Source organism: Marmota flaviventris, chromosome 9 (assembly GCF_047511675.1).
Source record: "Marmota flaviventris isolate mMarFla1 chromosome 9, mMarFla1.hap1, whole genome shotgun sequence".
Classification (NCBI taxonomy): Eukaryota; Metazoa; Chordata; class Mammalia; order Rodentia; family Sciuridae; genus Marmota; species Marmota flaviventris.
In genome coordinates, this window is record NC_092506.1 from 106,637,427 (window position 1) to 106,651,715 (window position 14,289).

Genomic DNA, 14,289 nt, shown 5'->3' on the forward strand with positions numbered 1-14,289 from the left:
GTTTTAAAATAGGTGTAAGAAACAAAACAGAAGTTCAAGCCCTCAAAGGAATGTGTTCATGATTCTCAAGTGATTAGACAAATTCTCATCTTTTAAATTCTTTCTGAGAAACAAAACACATTGATAACCGAGGTGCAGAAGGCAACAACAGAACAGAATGCTAATTGTTCATTAAAGCATCTCAGCCCTGGGTCTTTAGCACCTCTCCTCTGGCCCAGTTATTAGAATATGCCTGGGCATAAGAAAAGAGAAGTGAAGGAAGTGTGAACCAAAAGTTTTCTAAAGTTCATTGGAATATATAATATTTTATTCAGACCAAGTTTTCTACCAATAAATCTCTATATTTATCTCTCTTTAAAATGTCTTTCAAGATCATTAATTATGTCCCACAACACATTTCAAGTGATAAAAATGCATTGTTTTATAAATAAATGGAATGTGAGTCATCAAACCTTGGAATGTTGTGGATTACTGGAATGTTACAGAATGAATGTAACTGTCCCTTAAGGGCTGCCTAAATCCCTATTGTGGAACCTGATCAAGTGGCTATTCCAGCCTCAACTTGAATGTCACAAACCAGAGGAAGCCTACTACTTTCCAAAGTCACCTACCCATTTTTGTTCAGAATCACCTAGTGAAAATCAAACACTGCTATCCTGTAGCTTTGAGGGTTTATACTGTGAGACAACAGGGACAAAAACCTGTTCTTGGTTCCATATAACAATTCAAGTCAACAGACATTTATTGAAAATGTGTTTCATGTTGGATATTGGGTATGACAGGAAGGAAGGAAGGAAGGAAGGAAGGAAGGATGGATCCTGGCTTTAGAGACAATTATATTATAATGGGGAGACAGATGTATGTACACATACTCAGAATGTTCAGAAAGGCACATTACCTCATATTTGAGAAGTTAAGGGAAATCATAAGTGGATTTAAAAGGACAAACAGGAGTTAATTACTTAAGGGGGAAAGTGGAATAATATGAGCTAGGCATGTTAAGGAATGGGGCTAGAGACATAGGTAAGAACCAAATAGAGACTCACACATCATACTTAAAACTTTTGAAGTGGTTTTAAAGAGTAAGTCAGGTTTCCTTTCTGTTGATCACACTGGTGGCAGTGTGGAGAAACAAAGCAAGATCATTTAGGAAGTAAAAAAAATGGAAGTCAGGTGAAAAATGATGCAAACTTGAATTCAATCTGTAGCAATGTGGATGTACTTTAAAAATTTATGAAGTAAATTGATAGATCTGGATAGATGATTAAATGCAGAGAATACAGGAGAGGGATCAGCTCAAAAATGATTCATTCCATGGCTTCTAGCTTGAGTAAATGATTGACCATTGGTACTCAATTGTCAGTACACAAATTTGGATATGCAAGTGTGAGATGAGCTGGGCTTGTTGAGTTTGATGTAATTTTAAAATACTATTTAAGATGAATGGTTAATAACTTACTGTAAGTCTGCAGCTCAGAGAAAGACTGGGTTTGGAGAAATGAACCCAGAATCTGAATGAATAATTATGAGCTTAGGAGTATGTAAGATCACCCAGGTATAAAACACATCTTGAACAAGATGAAACATAAAAATAGAACCCTGGGGAGCAACAACACTTAAGGTGTTTCCCAGTGGCTGGAGATAGCCATTGTATTCCCCCTTGTTCTCTTTTCTAATCATCTGCAGATCTTTCCATTGTGTCTTCTACTCAACTGCTTCCAAATGTTTCATTTGGCCAGTATTCCTCCTAAAAATGGTATGCTTTTGATTGATATCAATCCATTGATATTAATCCATGGACTGACCAGAGCTGAGAATATCCTCTCCTTTCTGGATGCCACAAGGGACCCAGAGATGGCCAACAATTCACCAATACATGTGTTCTTACTTCCACACGTCAGATTTGTCACTAGAAAGCAGTTTCCCAGGGGGTTGAACTTCTTAGTCTCCCTTGTTATTGAAATGTGAGGGGAAATGATGTGTGATACCTCTGGACCAAGGTTTTTATGAGCCAGGGTCCTTCTCTATTCTTTCTTTTTTCTTCTTAAAGCTAGATTCAAATGACAGTGAAACCAAAGCTCAGGGGATCACTGAACCACCAGATGGAAGAACCCCAGAATACAAATCCTCACAGGGAAGAAAACAACATACAAGATGAGGACTATCTGACTTAGATAGTTCAGTGAGCAAGAAATAGATGTGAACTACGTTGTGCTACTAAGATTCAGTGGTCTTACAGCAGCTATAATCCCAGTATCACATTTCTACTTGAAAACAGCCTAAGTAACTATTAATTATGTGAGGAGGGACATCAACCAATGTATTTGCAAACCTTGATTTCCCTCATTCTCTAATTATGTGTTCTTTGGGGACCCAGTTACAGAAATTTACATTTATCCCTACTAAATTTTATCTCACAAGATTTAGCTGGTGTCTGAATATTTTAGATATCTGTTTGGAATTTGTCTTTGTCATTCAGTGCATTAACTTTCCTTTCAACTCTCTAAAATCTACAAATTTGATCAAGGGTTCTATCTTTGAACCATTATTAAAAATAATTGAGAGATTGGGCTTGGACTAATATTCCCAGACACATTCTCCTAATTGTATTCTGCATAAGCTCTCTGTGGACCTTTCCCAACCCTGGTGATACCTCTACTAATTGAAGCATATTTATGTAATTCTACTCAGCTCCCGCTTTGAGTTTTCCAGGGCTTGGATGTGAGAGGATCCAAAGAATAAAAATGTGATACAAGAAATGGGGCTCTGTCTTCCTCTTCCCATCACCTTAGCCCCAGCATTTTACCAGTCCCAAGTTACCACTTTGGATGTGCTACTGTCCTAATTGGCCTCTGTGCTTCTGGCCTGTCTCCACCCTCATTTATCCTGGACTCCTCTCTCACAGATCTTTCTCTCTAAACCTATCTGCTCACATCATTCTCCTACTAAATATTTCCACTGACTTCCCATTAAATCCAACTTGGTGTACAAAGACCACTTGATGATTGACCCCAACTCCCTACCCAGTCATATTTTCTTCCACTTCCATCAAACACTTCATAGACCCCTGCCTTTAAATATTGTTCTCCAACTTGAACTAATGATTCTCATCCTTCACACCCAACCCCCCCGGGTGGAATCAATTGCCTTCTCCTCTATAGTTTCATATTTGCTCAAGTTCACTGTTTACAGGTCCATGCATTTTCCTCCTTCAACTGGGAGCATGTTGAAGACAGGGCTGTGACTTTCACCTCTGTTTCCCTAGATCCTAGCATAAAACTTGCTTCATATGCATGTTCAATAAATATCTGTTGAATTAATGAGTGATGAAAGGAAAACCCAAATGGTGAGTGAATGGAAAAGTTGGTAAAAGGCAGAAGACACCCTCTGACATACAAACCCAAAATTCAAATTGCTAATGTTTATGCAGTGTTAGGAGGGATACATAAATGCATTGCATTTTCCAGCTTTATTAAAGTATACTTGACAAATAGAAATTGTATACATTTAAGGTATACATCATGATATTTTGATATATGTACACTTTGTGAAATGATTTCCATAACCAAGATAATTGAAATACCCATCACCTTATTGATAATAATTTGTATGAGCCTCTGGTGGGAACTCTTAAGATCAACTCCATTAGCAAACTTCAAATGCATGATACATTACTATTAATTATAGTCACCAGGTTGTAAATTAGATCTCCAGAATCTATTCATCCTGCTTAACTGAATTTTGACCAATATCTTCCCATTTCCTCCACTCCCAGCTCCAGGCAACCACCATTCTACTTTGCACTTCTGTGAATTCATTTTTTTTAGATTCCATATGTAAATGAATTCATGCAGTATTTGACTTCCTATTCATGACATTTCACTTAGTATCGCGTCCTCCACATTCATTCATGGTGTCAAAAATGACAGGAATTCCTTTTGTAAGACTGAATGATATTCCGTGTGTGTGTGTGTGTTTGTGTGTGTGTGTGTATCTGTGTGTGTCTCTCTGTATGTGTATTTGTATGAGTATGAATCTCACATTTTATTTCTCCATACATCCACTGATGAACATTTAGTTTGATTCTACATCTTGGCTATTGTGAATAATCCAATGAACGTGAGGGTGCAGGTACCCCTTTATGTTACAGATTTCGTTGCCTTTGGATGTACACCCAAATGAGGGACTGCTGGATTTTTCAGCTTTTAAGAAACTACGACATACTATTCTTCATAATAAAAAGTACTAATGGACATTCCTACCAACACTATACCACTGTTCTCTTCTCTCCACATCCTCACCAATACTTGTTATCTTTTGTCTTTTTGATAGTGGCCATCCTAACAGTGTGAGGTGATAGCTCAATAACATGTATGCATTATTGTCCACCTTTTACTGTTTGATGTTAAAAATCAACTATTTTTCTTTCCAGAAAGACTGAGGCTCATCACATGTGCCCAGAGCTTTATCTTTACAAAAACTGAACTTGAAATGATACATATATCTTGAACAAGAAATTCTCTTTATATTTGATTATAGATATATTTAAGAAGCATGAGACTTCTTTAATATTTAAATCCATAATAGAGTTCTAAAATTAGCACTCTTACACCTGGTCAACTCAAATTGTCCTTATTTTTTGTTTTTTCTTGTTTTAGCAAAATAATAAAGAATACCAATAAAAATGTCCAAATACCTACAAATAAATTGACTAAGAAGAATAAATCCAGTAATTAGTCTGGGAGCACAAGGCAGGGTTGATTTCATTACATAATAGTTTCCAAAGGGAGCTAGCTGTCTTCCCTTTGAATCTTGATTAAAGGTGTGCACAGGAAGGGTATTCTACTCAATGATCCTTGGGGATTTCTTTCCATGATGTGGTTTCCCTTGAGTAGCTGGTATGATTAACTGGGCTGGTTTCTTTTATAATTGTCCTGAAGCCCTTTGTATTTCAAACTGCTTTTGCAATTGTTTTTTTTTTTTTCCTTAGGACATAACTTAAAATTATTCCATTAGGTGATGCAGCGGGGCAGGCACAGCTCAGAGAGGTTGTTGGCAAAGCCAAGATAAAACCATAGAAAGTCTTTCTACTTTTTTAGGATGCTCAAGGTGCCCTATTAAAGACATTTGCATTTACAGATACAAACATGTCCAAAACAAAACAAAAAGCAGTGAGTTTAGCTTCTCTGTTTGTATGTAGGATAGAGTTGCCATATGAAATACAAGATGCCCAGTTAAATTTGTATTTCAGCAAGACAATGATTCCTTTGTTTTAGTATAAACATGTCCCACACAACCCTAGGAGTTTTGTATCGTAATTTGCCATATCTAGGAATCCTAATTTAGAATATTATTCACCCCAGAGCTGCATGAACATGAGCACCAAAATTCTTTCAGGGTTAAAATATTCTCTCCCCTTTCAAAATAAAACACATTGCCTTACTTGAAAGTGCTTTCTCTTGCTAACTAAGGTACAAAGCAACATCTCTCCACCACCCAAATCTTACCTGGAGTTTACCTGTGGTGTGGCAGAAGGATGTTGCATGGGGAGTAAGAATACCTAAGTTTAAACCCCATCATTAATTGACCATGCCATTTTAAGCAAATCAAATTCTCAGCATCTCAGATTCTTTATCTAAATGGGGAAATATAGTTATCGTAAGTGTCAAATTTAACATGTGAAAGAGTGCCTCATGTCGATGAAAAGTTACCAACAGATTCTGAATTACTAGCAAGTTGTTACCCCACTCCTGCCAGGAGTTTCTCTCCACGTGTGTTCAAGTGGGTCTTCATGGAAGGTGCTCGCCAGAGGCTCTGTTCCCTACATGATTCAAACCAAGTTTTCAAGTTCAAATGAATTCCTGGAAGGTACCCACAAGTGGTCCTCTTACCATCCTTTCTCTTTATATTTCAAGAGCTAAGGTTCAAATGTGGATCCTACACCTGCTTCTTTACATGACAAATGGATAAAATAATATCCAGGGCACATATTTATCATAAAGACTGCGTAAGAAAAAACATACAAAAGGCTTAACCCACAGAGTTTCTCACTGGAAACCAGTTCCCTCTCTACAGTTCTCTTGGATGCCTCCACCAAAGCCTGGTCCTGAGTCAAGGTCCAGTGAATGGATGTGTTTAAGGAGCGGGCCTCAGTTTCCATTCTCCTCCCAGCAGCTCAGCTGCCAGAATCCAGCAGGAATACCAGGAGGGCCTCCTTCAACCCCCAGGCCTCCCCCTAGGACAGGGTCTGAGACCCTCAACACATTTGGTTTCCCTGAATCTCTCTGGACCCATGAGACAATAATAACCTTGCCTAACCTCAACCAGATTTAAGCCAGAAAGCAGCAGGAGAAAAGTCGCCTTGACCTATACGGGCATCCAGTCTCTCCCTCCCCAGACACTGGCTAATGCAATCCAGACGGCACACAATATTTGATTAAGGCCTCAGCCCTCCCTGGGCCCAGTCTCCCAACCTCAGCCCCTCTCACATCAGACACAGCTTGTTCTCAGTCACATTTTCAGGTACACCAGGTCACTTCTATATGGGAACAGAGAGATGTCTGCTCTGGGGGAACTTCCAAGGTGCCCAGGGGTTGTTAAATTTACCCTTAGCAGAAGCCAACTTCAAAAGGGCATCGGGGAGCTTTGTGCACATATCTGTGGTGCAATAGTGACCTCCAGTGGCAAAGCCAGGAAGAAATCACGGTCTGCTCCAGCTCAGAACCACCCTACCTCCCAGGAGGCAAGTGTACAGGTCACCTCTTCTCGGTACCACCCACCAGAAAACCCATGCACAGTATCTTTAAAAAACAAAGAAACAACCCCAGAGTGATACACCAATTGAATTTTACCATACTGCTCCATTACTTACAAATTAAGTAGCCAATGGCCTCTTCAATGACTGCAGGAAAATCTGAAGTCCCAATACATCAGACGGGGGTTCTTTAGGATCTGAGTCTGATTGTCTATCATTTAATATTACATCCTCATTTCTTTATACACGCCCCTTACTCTTTCCCTGTATGGCTGGTACTGTTTCCTCTGCTTTATATGAACACCTTCTTTTTTCTGACTGGTAAAACTCTCTTTTTTGCGTTTTAGGATTTCAGATCAGACATTGCCCTTTGGGGACACCTTCTTTCCTAGCCACTGAAAAAATAATACTGTTTTCAAAACAGAGCAAGTGAAGCTAATACTGATACCTTTATTTTCAAGAAATAATAACAGGACACTAAAAAACACAGGACACTAATATAAGGCATTACTGTGCTTGCAGACTAGTAGGGAATATATCGGGGAAATAACGGCCATAGAGTGTAGTAAGGAGCTATGTATTTCTTACACATTGGGCTTAAAAATGAGAATCATTACTTCAGTCTGTGAAAACAATCAGCAACTCCACCCTGACAGAAGGAGAGAGTTTGATTAGGTCTTGAAGGATGAGTAGAAGTGCCAGGCAGGCAGGAAAATTAAAAAATGGAAAGAAGGAATGAAGCACATTTGGAGCAGGAAGTAACTCACCTAGAAGCAGGATGCTTTGGGCAGAGAGGGTCCTTATCAGTTGGAATATGGTTTCTATGTTACGTGGCCCAGAGATAAAGGGCTAGAACATAACTGTGATCAGAATACAGGATATGGGGATTCTAGATATTGGTCATGAGTTAAGGAGTCATCAAAGACTCTTCAATGAAATCAATATTTAGGAGGACTCAACTGACCAAACTAGCATATAGAAGAGCAAAAAGAGATCAACATCAGGTTTCTGCCTGTTAGTGGTATCCAGACACATTGAAAAGTCCACTGAATCTCAACTAAGAAGTTAGGAAAAGTCAGTAAATGGATAATCATACAGGGCAGGTACAGGACCTCAAAGGAGAAGACTAAAGCACAAGAACTTACAGCTGTGAATGGGAACAAATATCAACATTTCAGAAAATGAAAGGCCAAGGGAATGTGTGAAGTCCAATTGTATTCTGGTGAACCAAATCTTGCTGGATCGAGGTTTCTTTTAAAGGGCTGAGGTCTTTCCTTAAGGGAGAAGGTCTGACGAAGCTGCTCTGAAAGGTCTAGCTCTGGGACTCTGGAGGACCTGCCCCCAAAGGGCCACTAGGGGCTCCACTCTTGATCTAAGCAGAAGTCCTGAGCATATGTTGATGGTAGGCCTGTTCCTTGGGATTAGATGATAAATAGTAACTGCTGACTGGCTCAGGATTTATTGTAGAACCCCTCTAGACATTCTATCAGAATGGGAGAAGAACTCTGTCCCTTGACAAATGGGGCAGCGTACTAATTGGTGGCTGAGAAGAGAGATGGTATAAACCAGGTAATGCATCTATGCATTTTGGTATCGCACATCCCAGAGATCTCCTGAACACAGATGGAGGACCACAATCAATCCATAGCAGGGCCCATCTTGGGAAGGCAGCCAACATGACAACAAGTGTGGCATGGGTCTTCATCCAGGTACCTACAACAAGCTGTTTCTCTCTGTTGTGATGCTTAACACAGCATAGAGTATCTGTCTGCTTACTTGCCCACTTGTCTTAATAGAAAGTAAGCTCCCTCAGGGCCATAGACACATCTTCCTCAACTAGCACTGTGCACTCAATAAATACTGTTGAGCCAAAGAACACATAAAGCAACCCAGAATAAGGAAAATTGGTTATGAAGTTCCTGCAGATACCTGTGGGTTAGGCAGGAGTACCAAAAAATCCTATATTTCCCAGATTTGTCCTTTATCCTTTTACAGACATTGCTAGCATATGTATTAGAAAGAATGTTAATTTTGGAAACTGATAAAAGTGATTTTGAATTCAGGCTGTGCCAACTCATTAGCTTGGGCAATTTACTCAAATTGTCTAAGATGCCATTTTCTCACCTATAACACAGACAAGAATAATTCTACCTTCCCACTAAACCGTGATGAGAGCAAGAAATTATACGTGTAATAATTTCTTGCACAAGGCAAAGCAAATCGTAGCCTTCCAACAAATGGCAGCTGTTGTGATTACAGCATGCTGTTCCTTCTTGCAACAGACTTTAAACCAACACAAATCCCCGAAGCCATGTGGATGGTCTTATCCAAACAGCAGATCTGGTACAGGACTCAGGAACTGGGGAAGGGTGGCCTGACTTGAGAGCTGGCATCGATGACTTTGTGGGTGGAATAGAGATGAGCACCTGCGCCCTCACCAGTTTAGGGCCTTACTGGGTATGAAATGGTAGTAGGATGGAGACATTCTTGTGCTTGTACATCAGGCTGTTGTTACTGGAGATGGGGAAGGGAAGCTATGAAATCCTTGGGGCAGAGAATCACATGAGAATTACATTCAAGATGAAGCATTAGAACTGCAGAGATCTAGCTCTCAGAATTATAGGGCATAGCACAAAAAAACTTGAAAAGAAAAGAAAAAGATACTAACTCTAGGCCAAAGTTGCTGGTAGTTGAGCAAGATCTTCAATACCTTAAAAATCAGCCTGAGCACCCACCGAGTATCAACCTACTTCTATTAGTGGCACCAGGATTCATGGCCCAGCACTGCTTGTCACATAGAAGATAATTCCACTTGGTTGTATTATATATTTAAGACAACTTAAAGTGGCCAACAGAGATACAGGTATGCTTCCTGTAGACTTAAGCAATCCAGAGTCTAATGTCCTGGAAACCAGTTTGAGAAAACAGGGACCCAGAAAGGAATAACTTTTCCCCAAATATCTACTGGGTATGAAGAAGTAAAGCAATCTCCCTCACTGTAAATGTGAGTCTATATCCTAAATCTCTCTTCTAAGATCCAGACCCTATATCCAACTACTTACCTCGCTGGTCCACTTGCATATCTCTCAGATTCCTAGAATTCAGCTTTCCCCAATCTAAGCCACAGTGGCAGCATGGATTCCCAAACACAATACTCTTCTTGATCGCTCTCAAGGCTAAACCCTCTACACACACCTTAGTTTTCTATTGCTTTTGCAACAAATAACTACAAAATTATAGGTTTAAAATAACACAAATTTACTATTTTGCAGTTCTCTGGGTTAAAAATCCAACACAAGTCTCACTGGACTAAAATTGAAGTCTTGGTGGTGCTACATTCTATTCTGGAGCCTCTGGAAAACAATGTTTCTCTGTCTGTTCCTAAAGGCCACTCACATTCCTTGGCTCATGGCCCCCTTCCTCCACCTCCAGTGCCACCAATGAAGCATCTCTCTGATGTGTGTTCCATCACCACATCTCTTCCTGACATGGCCAGGAAAAGGCCTCAGTTGTCCTCTACTTCCAAGGACTTGTGTGATTGTCCCTGTTTGTACTGGTTGGTACAATTCAATCTCCCATCACCGGATTCTTCATCTGAAACATATTCAAAAAGCCCCTTTTGCAATGTAAGGTAACAGATATTCGCAGGTTCTGGAGATTCAGATATGGCTTTATTTCAGGGGGAACAAATATTTTGACTATCACAACAGTCATTATCTCATAATCATCTGCAGAACTTTGTGATACAATTACTGTTATTATCTACATTTTTTAGATGAGAAAACAGATTTAGCAAAGTTGCCTAAATTGCCTCAGATCTTACATCCTTAGACATGGTAGAGAGAGATTCATACTGAGGTCTGCTTGATTTCCATACTGCATTCCTACTTCTTTGTCTCTGCCCCCATAGTGTCTCTTGACTGGATCAAGCCACCTTATGATGGTCTTAGATTACTGGATTATCCTAACTGGTCTCTCTCCTTCCAGCCTTATAATCCTTCAATCCATTCTCTACCCTGCAGCCAGAGTTATCTTTATAAAACACACATCTAATAAGGTCACTCATCAATGACATTCCATTACTCTCAGGGAAAAGCCCAGACTTCTGGGATGGCTGTACCAGGACTATAAAATATAGCATCTGTTTAACTCACAAGTTTCACTCATCTCTCCCATACCCCTCCCCTTGGACCCACAATCTCAGTGCTGAAAGCAAGACGGAACTACTCTCAGTTTCCTAAATTTGTTGTGTCCTCTTTGGGCTCCAGATGTTTCCACATGCTAATTCTTCATACCGTTGTCGGTAGATTAAGGTGCAAAGAGCTTATTATTGTACATGGATCATGCCGGTGTTTAATGAAGGACTGAGTGCAGAGAAAGGCGCTGTGTTGTATGGCAATAAACAATAGATAAGAGACCTTACAACATGGACCTAAAATAAATTAAACAGGGAGTTCAAAGGAAATGTGGCAAATTTGCTTCCTTTCCCCCCCACCAATTTGCTTTTCATGGGTTGCCTCTGAAGATTGACTTCAGCAGAGATGAGAACAAAAGCATATTTCAAAAACAACATAGGCAAGAATTACTGAATAGCTCATCCTTTCCATTCTGTTGTCTAACACTGTAAGCACATAAATGGAACAAAAGTAACAGAATTCAAAGACTGCACCAGGACTCCCTCTGTTATAAACCACACCAAGTACAGGGAATGGGCTGGTTAATGTGCAGGGTTCTCGCTTTTGAACCACTCTGTCACAGGGATCAGACAAAGGCGCAGGGTGAGTGATCTTATAAACAATGCACATTTCTATGTCAAATAAAAATTTTATAGAATGATTTAGGGAATATATTCAGCACTGGGTCATGTGTTATCCCATGCCTACACATGCAGTAAGCTCCATTATTAATTCATTGGACAAAGGTTGACTGCACATCTCCATGTCTCGGACACTGATACAGACATAAATAACCCATTACCTGTGAAAAGAAGCTCATAGGTTAGTGACAGAAACAGGCAGAGAGCAAACCATGACGATGCACTATACATAATTCCATGCACAGGATGCTGAGGGAGTTCGGAAGGGAACAATCTCCTCCTCCTCCTCCTCCTCCTCCTGTTTTGGATGGTTAAGAAATCTTTACTAAAAATGGTAATGTTCAAGCAGAGTCTTGCAGAATGCTCAGGAACAAACCAAGCAGCATGTGCAGTGACACAGAGGCACAAGACAGCATGGCACGAGCTGAAAATGAGACTGGGGAGGGAGGCAAGAGCTAGATCTTGCAGCATCTTGATTGGGATGTCAAGGAGTTTGGAGTTTTATCTGAAGTTAATGGAGCCCGTGAATCATTTTAAGCACAGTGGCAATGTACGCAAATTTGAATGTAGAGCTATTATTTGGGCTACAAGTAAAGAAGGGATTGGAAGGAGAATGGAGGATGGTTTAGAGGTTGTTGTAGTGATCCAGGCAAGGGCTGCAGTGAGGTCCTGAACACGGATCATCAGTAGAGTGGAGATGAGGGGACAGAAATGAGGGGGAGTAAAAAGAGACTTGCTGACTAGTTGGGTGTGGGTGACACCATTCTCTGGCACACAGAATTTAAGACAAAGGCCAATGTGAGGTGGAGAGATGAAATTGGGTTTGGATATTTTCAGTTTGGGGCGTCCGTGGCATATCTAGGAAGAGATGTGCAGCGGATAGGTGGATGTCTGGACTTGGAATTCAGGAAGGACTAACCATAGACATGAATTTGAGAATCATCACCACAAAGTGAGGGCTGAAGCCATCAGAGGGAGAGTGAAAAGAAGCAAAACAGGACCCTCCCTCCCCCCACCCAGGGTCCTTTCAGGCCAATGAAGAAAAGTCTATAGAGTAGATAGGGGTTTAGTCCGAAGAAAGAAAAAACACAGGAGAGGAGAATCCCTGGAGCCAAGCGAAGACAGCAGCTTCATAACAGAAGAACCATCACAGAGCCACCATGCAAACAAGAGGAGGAAGCGGGAGGAGGATCACATACCTCAACCTCCAACCTACAAAGCCTTCGCTCCCCACTTCTGCCTCCCTCATGTGCCCGTGGCTCTCTGTTGTACTACCCTGACTGGCTTTCCTCATCCCATAAATTCTAGCTGGAAACATCTCATTTGTTCTCATTAGCCTTGTCTGTTTCCCACTATGGAATGTAATGGGGACACAAAGGCAAGAACCTCACATATCTTGTTCACCACCATCTGCATCTGGACTTCACCACAGCAGCCCTGGAGAGTAGGATTCAGTGCCAGGAGTTTATTTGGAAAGTGATCCAAGGAAACATGGGTAAGGGAGTAGGGAAGAAAGGCAGCAAAGGGAAGGACGATAATAAAGAGAATATTCCAGACAGTTACCACTGTGGGCACCCAGCATGGGTGCTGGGACCACGGAAAAAGCTCTGTTAGTCACTGTGGAGCACATTCCTGGGAATTCTATCCTCCCACTACTTAAGGAATGTTGGGGTTGGTGCTGGGGGAGAGCTTTAATTCCCAGCACTCTGGCCTACCCTAGATGCAGACAGAGTGGCTCCAGCAGCCAGAGAAAGCCGTCGAGTACTGGAAAATAGAAATGCATGTTGGGTCAAAATAGGTAGAAATAGGTGTGAGGGAATAGGAGCAGGCTCCTGACAGCACCTGCTTTAATGCCAAATCCCCATCCCAGAAAATACTGTTAGGTATATTATGAGGTTTCAATAAATATTTGAATAAATGTCATACTCAGGGAAGGAAGGAGGGGAGGCACTCTTTGGCTTTGCCTCATGCCACCTTCACTTCTCTGTTCTAGCTCTATTGGATTTTTACCAACTCCTCAGCTCCGGGTATTCTCATACGTGGTTCTTAGTGCCTGCTGGGCCATTTCACTTGCCATTAAATGTCATTTCCTCATTGTGTTAGTCAGTTCTTTGGTACTGTGATCAAAATACCTGACATAAACAACTTATAGGAGGAAAAGTTTATTTTGGTTCTGTGTCTCTCACCCCCCTCTCACCCCAGCTCTCCCTCCGGGTTGCCATGAACTGTGCTGCTTTCCTCCTCCACGCCCTTCTGCACCATGTTCTGCCTCACCTCAGACCCTCACCTCAATGGGGCCATGGGGTAAAACCTCTGAAACTATGAGCCACAGTGTATCTTTCCTCCTCTAAGTTGTTTATATCAGGTATTTTGGTCCCAGCAATGAAAAGCTAACACACTCGTGAGAGCAATCTCAGACCTCCCTTGGAATGGTTTATGTCCTCCGGTTATGTGCCCCCTTAGCCCACTGTCTCCTTCCCTTTAACTCCACATTTGGAATCACATGTCTACCTTGCAGAGACACCCAGTGTAGTTCCCACGATTAGCAAGTTTTCAATGTGCACTTATTAAAAAATTATGAGTTAGGAACAGAGTTAGATGATCACATAGGGATTTAAAGAGAGAGAGAGAGAGAGAGAGAGAGAGAGCACCAAGGATAGAAACAGCAGCTGAAAGTGGAAATGAAAGTTGTTGATCAAAAACACATAGACAGGTTCTG